Consider the following 13,493-nt stretch of genomic DNA (forward strand, 5'->3'; position numbering starts at 1 on the left):
GGGGAGGGGAATTAACCTGTGCTGAGTAAACTGCAAACCAGAATAAAATGTGGACAAAACAAGGCAGCCCCACCAGCGTTTGCTGGTTTCATATCTCCAGACCTGGAGCTCCACAGCACGCAATGCATCCAGAGCAGCTAGCAGCTGTGCACTCCTGCTCTACAGTGCTTCAACATGATCTGAATCAAGATCCTCGTCGTGTCTCACTTTGGCCATGTCTACACTAGCCCCAAACTTCTAAATGGCTATTCAAATGGCCATTTCGAAGTTTACTAATGAAGCACTGAAATGCGTATTCAACACTTCATTAGCATGCAGGCGGCCACGGAGCTTCGAAATTGACGCAGCTCGCCGCCGCGCTGCTCGTTCCAACGGGGCTCCTTTTCGAAAGGACCCCACCTACTTCGAAGTCCCCTTATTCCCATCTGCTCATGGGAATAAGGGGACTTTGAAGTAGGCAGGGTCCTTTCAAAAAGGAGCCGTGCGGTGGCGAGCCACGTCAATTTCGAAACGCCGCAGCCTCCTGCATGCTAATGAAGCACTGAATACGCATTTCAGCGCTTCATTAGTAAACTTCGAAATGGCTATTTGAATGGCCAGTTTGAAGGTTGGGGCTAGTGTAGACACGGCCAAAGTGAGATAAGAAGCAAAGCGCTTCATTAGTAAACTTCGAAATGGCCATTTGCGTGGCCATTTCGAAGTTTGGGGCTAGTGTAGACGTAGACTTTGTCTAATAAAACACTGACTGACACTTCTGGGAATGGCCATAGCACACTGTGTAATGGCTCTAAGCTGCTCAAGATCCATGCTAGCACTTTGCAGTGGCGTGAGCCATGGACAGGCTTTGGGAAAATGGCACAAAATACCTTGGGCCATTTGTTTTCAAATGGCAGGGAGGTTTCGGGGTGGTGTCACTCTGGGATTATGACACCAGACACCAATGAGCACTTCAAAACAAAAATGCAGTCAAGTAGAACTTTAAAGGCTAACAAAATAATTTATTAGGTGAGCTTTCGTGGGACAGACCCACTTCTTCAGACTATAGCCATACCAGAACAGACTCAATATTTAAGGCATAGAGAACCAAAACAGTAATCAAAGTTGACAAATCAGAAAAATAAATTATCAATGTGAGCAAATCAGAGAGTGGGGGGGAGTCAAGAATTAGATTAAGCCTGAATAAGTGGGTCTGTCCCACGAAAGCTCACCTAATAAATTATTTTGTTAGTCTTTAAAGTGCTACTTGACTGCTTTTTTGTTTTGATAGTATATAGACTAACACAGCTCCTTCTCTGTTACTATTCAACCATAAGCAGTTGTGATGCATTTTTCCCATAACACACTGGCAGACAAACACACAATGCAACAGGGCTAGGGGCAATGTGGGATAAGTACTCACGGTGCATTGCTGACACAGTCAAACCTACTAAAAGTAATGGAGACACACTATACTGATTTTCTGGACATGTGTGGACACTCATCATCAGCTTTATAAAATCTAGTGGTAAAAAGTCAATTTCTTGGCAGTGTAGTAATCAGAAGCAGGTAGGCTGTACCATCTATCCTGTACTTAATTTTTATTTTTTATTCTTAAATAAAGAGTTGCTAACCATCTGCCTACCAAAAGGGCATTACTTGTTCAGATGATTTTCAATTATTTTGTGTTCTTTATAAAATAAAAGGCTTCTAAAAAAACTAGCTCTTTTAAATCAACTTTTGAGCTTCATGTGAAGCATTTTTTTGGTATGAAACCCTCCACACCCCTGCCATGACTAGCATGCATGTGTTCTCATCAACTCATAAACCATAATTAAAATCTTTAGCTATTCGGTAGCATGTCGTCCAGCACTTTTGAACCCAGTAATCCATAAAGAGCTTGTGGTTTGTTTCTGTGACAAAACTCGAGCCAAACAGAACAGCCTGTGAAAGGCTTAAATCATAAGTCACTGTTAGGTTTCCTTTTCCACTCAAGCATAACTATTTGGTTTCTGTAAGGCTTCTTTATATGAATGCAATGGCTCATCTCTTTCCATCTGATTTTGCATGAGCATTGCTCTTAAACCCTGTGGAAGACATGTCCACTGCAACTGTTGTTGGATAAGTTACCTAACATTGAGCCAAAATAGGTGAAGATGTCAGTAGTTATTTTGTTTTATTAAATACCTTGTGTCTGCTACTCCAGATCTACATATTGTGAGTAGTAGGGCAACCTTTAAAAAGAATTTTGTTAGATGACTTAAACTGGGTACAAATTTCCCAAAATGGTTTGTTGTGCTCAGGAATATTCTTACAGTAGAAATACCTTTTGGCTTGGGTAAGATATACAATATCTTCAGAATTTCAGAAGCTTTAATTCCCTATTTGAATTATATGTCATAGAGATTTCATCTGGTCTTTTCCAAATTCTTATTTAAAATTTCCTGTTGGTGGTGGTGTCCATTTTCATCTCTGACACATACCAGAACATCACCTACATGGAAAAGCATTCAGGGCAACCCTGTCATCGTCTGATATATTCTTTTGGAAATATTCTGGTCCTGAAAATGAACCAAATGGAACACCATTGAAAGTGTAAATTACAAAATGGCTGATGAATGTTGTTACAGGTATAAACTCTTTAAGAAGAGGAATTTGATGGAAGCCTGCTGTAGAGTTTAACTCTGAGACAACTGGTTTCTGATACTTGATCTAATGTCTGGTCAATTGCAGGAAGCATATATTTTCCTTTCACATACTTTCATTAAGTTATTTCAGGTCCACACAAATCTGAATTTGCAGTTGAACTTTAATACTACAATCATACCACATATCAGTCTGATGGGTCCTATTTCCCAGATAGAAGCCCTATATCTTCCATAGCTCTTCTTTAAATTTCCCTAAAAAGTACTTAGTGATGTAGCATGAGGCAGTGAGAGCAAAGGGAGATGCTGATGGCAATGTTTTTATTTTGGTTTTTCCAGTCCTATGAAGATGTCTGGCTACATATCCTGCCTAATTTGCTTTTTGCCATTCATGCATTCCAGTTTCTCTACTAACTGTAGTCCTTGTCTTGCTGTCAGTTCTAGATGAGGAGCTGTCAGAACTTGTATTACATATGTTATTTGCAGAAGTTTCCGTGCTTCCTCCAATTTCCCAAGAAACTGACCTTAAACATTTAAAGTAGTGTTAATAGCCCCACACAGATTTTATTTTTAATTTGCAGTGACTGCTGACCCTGTATTCAGTTTAGATTTTGACCATTAGGTTAATATTTATATATCAGGGTGTTCTAGGCACTGTCCCATCAGCAGAAAAGTACGGCGTTATTGTCATCTGATGATAACACTGCCCCTTTCACTGCTTGCATGCTTCTTCATGATTGTCATGCTATTGCAAAATATTCCATTTAATAGAATCTATTAAATGATGCATTTTCACAGTTGCCAGCTGTGGCTTGCCAAATTTTCTTCAGGTTTTCCATGCTCCCTTCCATTAAGGCTCTTTGGTCTCTCACTCTCTGGTTGTGTACTGCTCTTCTGCTCTACATTTGGTCCAATGGTCTTTTCATATTTGAGCCTTCTTTTCTGTGTCAGTATCATCTAATTTAGTTATAGGCTATGCTTGAAGCGTGCAAGCCACGTGCTGGTCTTTAATCCTCACTTGTGCTAATATGAGATCTGGGTCTAACCTAACCTGTGTTGACAAGCTGTCCTGTCTCACATTAGTTCTTTTCAATACTCCTTATTTGTAAAATTCAGAGATCATAAACTGCAGCAGTAAAGGTATCCATTGCTTTTGCTTGTTCCTGGCATCTCCTGTTATATTTTAGCTACTTCATCTGTAATATTCAGTCTCCCCATGAAAGCAGCATCAGAAGTCTCTTTTTCTTTAATTTGTTCTTTCTTTTCCTCCAGCAACTGATAGGGCACATGGGAGGTCATCTGCAGAATTACCATGGCAAATATCTGGGCATCCGTCTATATTCCAGTGCATTCTCTTTTAAGCCAGAAGCCATCCTGAATCTCTGAGATCAATAGATCCAGCAAGAACAGCTGCCTTCAATTAATAGTCACTTACAAAATCATTAATGATGTGAGCACCATTCCTCTGTAACAAGGGTGGGAACCTTTTTGCCACTGTCCCACAGAAAAATCAGTTGGGGGCCATACATAAGTGAGAAGCAATAGGAAAAAAAAAACTGAACCAAAATCAAAATAAAACTCATTGACCTGACTCCCAACAATATTAGGGTAAAAGAGCACTCACACTCTAACCCCAAAGGGAGTGGGAGTAGACTGAGGTTCAGAGGTTTGCTGCAGGGCTAGAGCATGACTGCTAGCTCACCCTGCTATCAAGGGAAGCCCTGATCCTCACCACAGGTTGGATCTGACCCATGAGCTGTAGGTTCCCCATAACTGCTTTGTAGAGACAGGGCTCTGCCTCCTTCTTACTGCAGCTTCAGAGGTCACTTCCCTGATTTTCCAATGTCTCCCATTCTAGCAGTCCGAGTCTCTTTTATTTCCTTTTCTCCTTCTTTGGAGAGAGAAATTTGCTCACTTTTGACGTGCTGTATCATAAAGAAATAAGACACACAGAGCTGTACTTTAAGCATGCATAATCTCCTAACCATAAACTCCTACATACAGTAAGCTCCCGAGTGCAGTGCAGCACATTCTGATCCATGCTAATAACAGTGCCAGGAGTTCTATGGTCATCCCACAGTAATCATTCTAACGTACAAAAAAGTGACAGCAAAATGAAGTCATTTCAGGGGTAAGCTAGATAGAGAAAGAGCATTTTAGCCTTTTTGTATTTGAATGGGAGATAATCTCAGTTTTGTACGGACATGGAATTGATCAGTCAACAACAAAATCGGGATTAAAGGTTTGTCAGTATTCAGTGTGTCCTGCCCTTTGTTTGAAGACACAAATATCCGTAATGACCCCAACTTCATCATCCATCCCCTCCTTAGCCCTGTACATGCTTTTCATTTACATGGTAGGAAGACCCATCTTGTTACCGGCTTTCAATGTGGCATAAACGGAAGACTTCACAGAAGTCTTTACAGGCACAGATTTTTTAAGAAGTGACAGAAATGTAACTTTTAAAAGGGCTATTTTGGAATGCAGCATGAATGCATTATATAGACCTACAAAAGCCTTTGTGAAGTATACTCGGTGTGGGTGATTCTATACCAAGATGCGCCTCGTGATCCTGTTTTAAAATGAAAGGTAGGATGTGTTGACATGATTGCGCAAGTGAAGGAATAGCTACAGACACAGGAACAAATGTTCTGCCCACAGCAAAGTCCATGCAGCCCTAGGTGAATATGCAAGTAGGCAGAAAAGAAGAATCTAAACTGGAAGTAGCACCCTTAAGGCTTTATCTGCTTCCTTCACACATCTCCCCCAGGGTAAAAGGAAGGCAATAGCACTGATACTTTCTGTCTGCTCCTGCCCCTGCACCCGGGGGGAGCTCACACACCTGCCTCCAGCCCCTTTTGTGCAATGGAAGTCCAGGGGTTCCACTGCTGGGACTCTGACTACAAGAAAAGGAGAAAGCTGCACTTGCCCCAGTTTGAAGCATTGGTTGACATGGGCAAGGGAATGGACAAGGAAATAACACCTTTCACTCTTTTTACACATCGTATCCAAGAACTCATGCAACTTTTGTAAGTATTAAATAATTAATGCTTATACACCCATGGCAAGTCTTTTTGGTGTTAGTTTTTAAGGCTTATGAATGGCAGGCATATGGGACCACCACAAGATGGCATCACAGTGTGACAGTAGCAGTAGTGCAGAACCTAGAAAGGATTATTTCCAGTTCCTGTTTCCTGTCACTGCCAGTGTGGCATATCTGGGAAAGCCCATCCTCAGACTATATAGTCTGACTTTGAAATTTATGTGCAAGTCTTTATGAATATATACGAAAATGAGTAAGTCAAATCCTCCCTTTTTGCACAAGGTCTGAGTGAACAAGGTCTGAACAGAGGCTGTCCACAAGTATCAGGGCGCTGAGGCGAGACAGAATTCTCCCTTCATCTCTCAGGCTGATCAGCAAGTGCTGGGTTGCTCGAATAAATCCAGTACATCACACAGACTTCAGCTTTCACTGAGACTTGAAGAAAAGGGTAGCTGATGAATTCTCATAGTAGCAAATCTATTAAACTCTCTCATGAGCACACACGTGCACAAATTTAGGCAACTGTAATACACATACCCCTGACATTAATTAGCACATTATATTTTTACCACACATCAGTTGTGTCTACACGTGCATGCTACTTCGAAGTAGCGGCACTAACTTCGAAATAGCGCTCGTCGTGGCTACACGCGTCGGGCGCTATTTCGAAGTTAACTTCGATGTTAGGCGGCGAGACGTCGAAGTCGCTAACCTCATGAGGGGATCGGAATAGCGCCCTACTTCGACGTTCAACGTCGAAGTAGGGACCGTGTAGACGATCCGTGTCCCGCAACGTCGAAATTGTGGGGTCCTCCATGGCAGCCATCAGCTGGGGGGTTGAGAGACGCTGTCTCTCCAGCCCCTGCAGGGCTCTATGGTCACCGTGGGCAGCAGCCCTTAGCCCAGGGCTTCTGGCTGCTGCTGCTGCAGCAGGGGATTCATGCTGCATGCACAGGGTCTGCAACTCGTTGTCGGCTCTGTGGATCTTGTGCTGTTTAGTGCAAGTGTGTCTGGGAGGGGCCCTTTAAGGGAGCAGCTGGCTGTTGAGTCCGCCATGTGACCCTGTCTGCAGCTGTGCCTGGCACCCTTATTTCAATGTGTGCTACTGTGGCGTGTAGACGTTCCCTCGCTGCGCCTATTTCGATGTGGTGCTGCGCAACGTCGATGTTGAACATCGACGTTGCCAGCCCTGGAGGACGTGTAGACGTTATTCATCGAAATAGCCTATTTCGATGTCGCCACATCGAAATAGGCTACTTCGATGTAGGCTTCACGTGTAGACGTAGCCATCATGACTTAAAAAGCATGGAAGGCTCTACTTGCAAGTTATCATGTAAGCCCATATTTCTGAATATAAGTATTCTACTTTTTCATTGGGTGTTCTGAGCCTTACTGGCTTCCAGTCACTAATAAAGAGTGACAAGACACTGGCCCTTTCCCTTGCCAATGACTTTGTAGAAACCTTCATTCATCCTTTCGCTGGTAAATAAGCAGCTTTTTTTTTCTCTGATACTTTTTGTTAAGATGAGTCTAAATGATGTTGTTAATGTATTTCCTCATCTTCAGTGGTTATCGTCTTCACTATGGATACACAGGTCTTCTCCCAAGATGAATGTAAAATAAAAGAAGTTTGTTCCAACAACTTCACTGTCACTCAGACCCAACACAGAGAAAGAAATAAGAAAAGCAGAGGTGCTGTTGGCATACTATAGGTGCTACATATGTATCACATCTGACAGTGTAAAGGTCATTGAATAAAACTATTGACTTCTTTCAGCTTTGACATTTATTTCAGAGCTTACAGATCTCTCTAGTTGAACTGCATAAATCAGATTGTGTTCACTTACTCATACTGCACCTCAGCACACAAAAATCAAAGCTAAATACCCAAGCATAGTTCTCTCACTCCTTAGATATTGTGTTTACTGAGAAACAGGTGGGCTATAAGGGCTGACCGTATTATACATGTCCCTTATCTGATTTGTTCAGCACATTAACTACCAATAAACCTAACAGAGCACTGGGACATTTTCTTTTTCATTCTGCTGTTGCTGAAGTGTACATTTCACACTGGATAACAATTCATGAGTATCTTTTGAGGGTATTTTTTAAAAAAAAGTCATTAGTCAATTACCTAATTTTCATGTCATTTGTTTAGAATATGGTAGTACAAAGATAATGTTTCTGCAAGATGTCAAATGCCCCCAACATGCAGTGGAATAAACAGGAGTTATGAGTCCCAGCAACTCTAAAATGGTGTATAACTCCAAGGCTGTGTCTACATTGCCACCTTCCCTCGAAGGAAGGATGGTAATGAGGCTCCTCAGTAAAGGGACTTCAAAGATGCCCCTGCACTTCGAAGTACTGGCGGGTGCGCCGCGGTTAGACACGAGCGAGTACTTCAAAGTTTAAAATTTCAGAGTTGCTGTGGGGGGGAATTTGCTTAATGAAGTGCTGCCTATGCACGGCATCACTTCATTAGTAAAATCCAAACAGTCTCATTACCATCCTTCCTTCGAAGGAAGGTGGTAATGTAGACACAGCTCAAGAGAAGACTAGTCCAAAACCCACTAAGTCAGTTGAAGTCCAGCATTAACTCCAATGACTTTAGTCATAGTTCATTGACATGCAACTTAAGAAAGCACAACAATGAGCCATTTTCACACTGTGCTGTGTCTTATTTGAATCTAGAGTTGCAATTGTTTCAGCTTGTGAAACAAGTAATAGAAACCTCAGTTAAGTACTGTGCTAGCTCTGGGAAACCAGCTATGTTAACATATGTTGCAGCAGAGAATATGAGCAATGGATGAGAAAATGATTTGAAATTCATTATGATGTACCTTTGCCAAATTAGTCTGCAATTTTATGTAGTCTACAAGGATGCATTTACTTAATCATGTGCAAGATAGGGCCACCATGGAATGCTATTGTTCAAATTGCCACTAATGTCCTGGCTAGCACCCTGGTATGTAATAAATGTTAATGTAGCTATTACTGAAAGGATGATGGGAAAAATCTGATACTAAGAGCAGAGTAGCAAGAAGTGATTGGGTTTGTTGTCATGGGTGACATTGTTTCCTACAGCATGAGATAAGGAAGTACAGTTTCCATTATTTTGCAGCAGGTGAGCATCATCTTCAGTGATATCCCGGATAAAAGTATTTTCAAGATATTTCAGTTACAATAAGTTGCAGTGAAGGTCAAGTGCTACAGGGTTTAGTCATATTCCTTGCAGTTTAAGTTTTCATTGTAATATCTTTATCCATTCCCTAAAACTGAGTTTTCTTAAAGCAATGCCCAGTTATAAGGGTGGGTTATTTTGGGGGGAGGAGATTTGGGGGGGGGAAGAAATGAGAAACAAACACAATATTCTCCAGTACTGCCTAATTCTAAACTGTGTCAAAAATTGACGTGGGATATTTTTCACTGGCTCCAACACTACTGAACTAGAAATCTGATCTTCATGCTACAGCCATACAGCATGACTTTGCTGACCTTTATTTTCACTTATGCAGTGGATCACTTGGGAAACACTCAAAAATGTACCATCAAGGAAAATTTCATCAGCCATGGAAAAACTCACCTCTTCTTGACAATTTCTATCTTGCTGTGCAAAGTTTAATTTCTCCAGTGAAAAAGCAGTCATGTCCAGGAAGGGTGATGCATTGCAATAATGTTTTCCATAGAACGGGATTAATATTTTGGTCTTTTTGAAATATGTACACATACACGCAGTAACATTGAATCATTTCCATCAGACCTATATAGCACATTCCAGGATTGAGCTGCTGCATGCTGGTAAGCTGGGTATATGCAGCTGAATGTTGTTCAGTTTCTCTATAGGCATTTACCAGGATACCATCACCACAGTTCTGAGCACTTCACAAATGTTAAATAACTTGCCCTCTCAACAGCCCTGTGAGGATGGAGTGTGCTATTGTCCCTGTTTTAAAGGTTAAGGTGCAGATTCTTTCTTTGCCTTTGAAAGTCCACCCCCGCACCCGAGGTAACGTGGTCAAGCCTCTGTCCCATGCAGATAAAAAGATAGTCCAATAAACTGGCACTGCTATCCAAAGACACTGGGTGCTATAGCCTAAGAAGTTATAGTTTACAAATTATTGATATAAATGTTACAGTAGTGTCTCAAGTCTCCATTTCTAAGGCACTACACAAACCCCAGCCCCCGACCCTGTAATGAGTTCTATCTACATGGAGCCCTGTTGATTTTAACAGGGCTCCAAGCTGCCACAAGTGTCTACATTGCAGAATTGGGGCAATAGAACAAAAGAACAATCCTTGGCTAAGAAGTTCAGCTGAGCTGCAAAAGTAGGTGAAAGAACAATTGATGTTGGGGGGAAGGAAAGAGGGAAGAACTCAGTAATAAGAACACGTTAACTTAGACCAGCTTTGTGCACAACTTGGTGGATCTGCCTTGAGATTTTGTTGAGTTTGTAGTTATAAGATAGCAATAACTCATAGGAGAATTCTTTTTTAAATTTATTTGGGCTCTGCTAGATTGCAGATAAGTGTAAAATAGATCCCAGGTGTTCAGGACTAAACTGGCTTCCCTGTCACCTTTTAACCCCAAAAATGGCTATCACCTCTTTTAAAAAGGACAGACTTTGGTGATTAAAACATAATACAATTTTCTGAGAAGCTACAATTCAGTTGTTATCAAGTTACTTCTGATGATAAACTTACTTCCTAAGGGCCAGAATGTGTTATTTGAATACTGCTCATAGGAAACAGTTTTACAAGGTCATCAGATACCACAGTTCAATAAAAGATCAGAAGAAAATAGAAGTTTGACTAAGCATACCTAAGCCACAGCTAATTTGAAGTTTGTAAATTTGTCAGCTACTGGTGTAGTTATAAAAACTACTCTAGTAAATTTCATAGGGCTCATCTATCATTTAAAGGCACATTTTAAACATGAATCCATGAAAATAAGACTGTGAGGGGCAATTTAATAGCAGCCTTCAACTTCTTGAAGGGAGGCTCTAAAAAGGATGGAGAGAGATTGTTCTCAGTAGTGATGGATGGCAGAACAAGGAGAAATGGTCTCAAGTTACAATGTAGGAGGTCTAGGTTGGGTATTAGTAAAAACTATTTCACTAGAAGGGTGACGAAGCACTGGAATGAATTCCCTAGAGAGGTGGTAGAATCTCCATCCCTAGAGGATTTTAAGTCCTGGCTTGACAAATTCCTGGCTGGGGTGATTTAGTTAGCACCGGCCCTGCTTTGGGCAGGAGGCTGGACTCGATGACCTCCTGAGATCTCTTCCAGCCCTAGGATTCTATGATTCTAAATGCAGTAGGATCCACTGTTATATTTTTACCAGCATGTTTAAGAGAGCACTGGGGTGGATCCCCATGTCTCTGATAGAACTCTCTCTCTACTATTTTCTCTAACCTTGTCAGCACCCCACAAACATCCACAAAACTAATGCATCGTCCTACTTCAAAGCTTCCTTCAAAATCTCCTCTTCCCCAAAACACTACAAAGCCTAAAAAAACACTGGAAGACAGCTGGACAGCTAGCATGCTAAACCTAATGTTTATCAAGCTGACCAAATCATCTCATTGTTTTTGTACTCTCACACCTGTCTCATTTTATTCTTAGGCTGTGGTCTCTTTAAAGTAAATACCCTTTTTCTGGCTTCACAACCAGAACAAGTGCAATGGGATCCTGGACCCTAACAGGAGTTAGTGAATGCCATGGGAAACATGTAACTAATAATTTCTACACCCAGCATCCTTCCCGGACGTCCCCAGGACTCAAAAATATTTTTGAAGAGCAAACTCTTTTGAAAGAACCAGATTGCACTAATTGTCAGATGTTTACAAAAACTGTCCCCACATCTCTCTCCAAATTATACCGTCTGCACCATGTTATCAGTGTCTGCTCAATATAATTTTCTGAGACAAAGTCATAGCATTTCCTGCAAATGCTCTTAATAACTTTTTGGCAATTGATGCCCTATCCACTGATTAGGGTCATCAAAAAATCTTTGTTTAGAAGAGCAAATGATCAGATTTCTCAGACCTTTGAGCCTCCATGCTGTAAGCACACCCACCCATGGTACAGGGATTTGGTACAGAATAAAGGAGAGATTTTTCAGTCATCCGGGCCCCATCATTCTCTCACAACTTCTTTATATCAAATTACTATCAAACTAGTATTTTTTAAAAATAAAAGACAAGGGTTTAGATTTGGTGATCCTGATTTTCTCCTTATTTATGTTGCCATAAAACAGAAATAACTCCTGACAAAACGGAGAAGTAGCCATGTTAGTCTGTATTCTAACAAAACAGAACAAAACAGTCATGTAGCACTTTAAAGACTAACAAAAGAATTAATTAAGTGATGATCTTTCATGGGAAAGACTGACTTCTGCAGATCTGTATCTATATCTGGGCTGCAAATTAGATAAATCTGAAGAAGTGGGTCTGTCCCACAAAAGCGCATCACATACTAAATCATTTTGTTAGTCTTCAAAGTGCTACATGACTTTTTTCTTGACAAAACAGAATCAGACTATAGATCTGATTTTAGTAGTATCTTAAAATTAGAGCCTTGTACTCAGATTTATGTAATGATTCTGTACAGGACAAGTTAAGGGATTTAAGGCTATTCAGTTCTGCAGGAGCATGCATTTAAGAGCAGACCAAAGATCAGCAAAGTGTTAAATTGCTTATATGCTTATGTGGTGCATTTTCACACTGAAAGGACTATCACCCTGTCAACAGCAGAGCAGAGCCAGTATTTGGACCTGCTGGGCTTCTGAAAATTAAATGCACATGCACCTCTCTCTGCTGATATCTTATGGGAAACAAACCAACTGCTAAACAACAGGGAAGGAAAACAGCAGAAAACTATGGGGGATCGGCTCCTGCCACAAAGTTTAGATGGATCCAGGCTTACCCAACAGAACTTATTCAAGTCTGGAGTTTTGATTTAGCCTGTCTGAACTGAATGCTAAAAGGGGCAATTGCAAGGAAACAAGATAATTGCGTTGAAGAGTTCATTTCATTCTCCTGTTTATTCCTCCCCTCCAGTCAATTTATTTTATTTTGTGACATTCCCAATGGTGACTACAGAAATTATCACAATGTCACATGCAGGTGAGGAGTAAGCAATAAGACCAGGGTAACATCTAAGGAACAAAGGCTCCATTTATATGCAAATAACCTTAGTAATTAAAATAAGGAAAGTGAAAACATGACAAGTAGATGATTCCTATGGAACCAAAGCAATAAGTAATAATGAAGACAATCACTTTAATTTCTGGAGTGAGGACTGCATGGCACAGTGCAGGATCTGGGGCACTGATGACACTAGCACCTTTTGTGAGTTGTTCTGAGCAGAGGATTAAAACAAAATGGATCCACTGTGGAAGTATATCTTTTTAGTCCAATAGAGAATAATGAGATGCTTCATGTTTACTAGTTTTTTTAGCTCAGTGAACTACCCTGCTGTGGGTATAGTCTATAGTCCCTTGAATAATGAGTTTAGGCTTTGCCATAGCAAACTCAGTTGTCTAGCAATAAGCTTTATGTGACATTTGCATTGATTCAGTTATTCACAGCACACCTATGTGTGATATAACTATTTTTCCTCATTCCCCTAGAATTATCTGACTAGAACATTCCAATCACTTTAGCAGAATATTAGGTTGCCATAACATGGCCACATATGAGTAGGTAAATTCTCTTTTTTTCTGGTGTGTATATTGATGACATTTACAACTGCTACTTTACATCAATAAGCTAGAAGTGTACTAATGTTTTCTGCGTATCAGGGACAGAAAACATCTGACATATTGTCTG

Source organism: Carettochelys insculpta, chromosome 10, assembly GCF_033958435.1.
Source record: "Carettochelys insculpta isolate YL-2023 chromosome 10, ASM3395843v1, whole genome shotgun sequence".
Classification (NCBI taxonomy): domain Eukaryota; kingdom Metazoa; phylum Chordata; order Testudines; family Carettochelyidae; genus Carettochelys; species Carettochelys insculpta.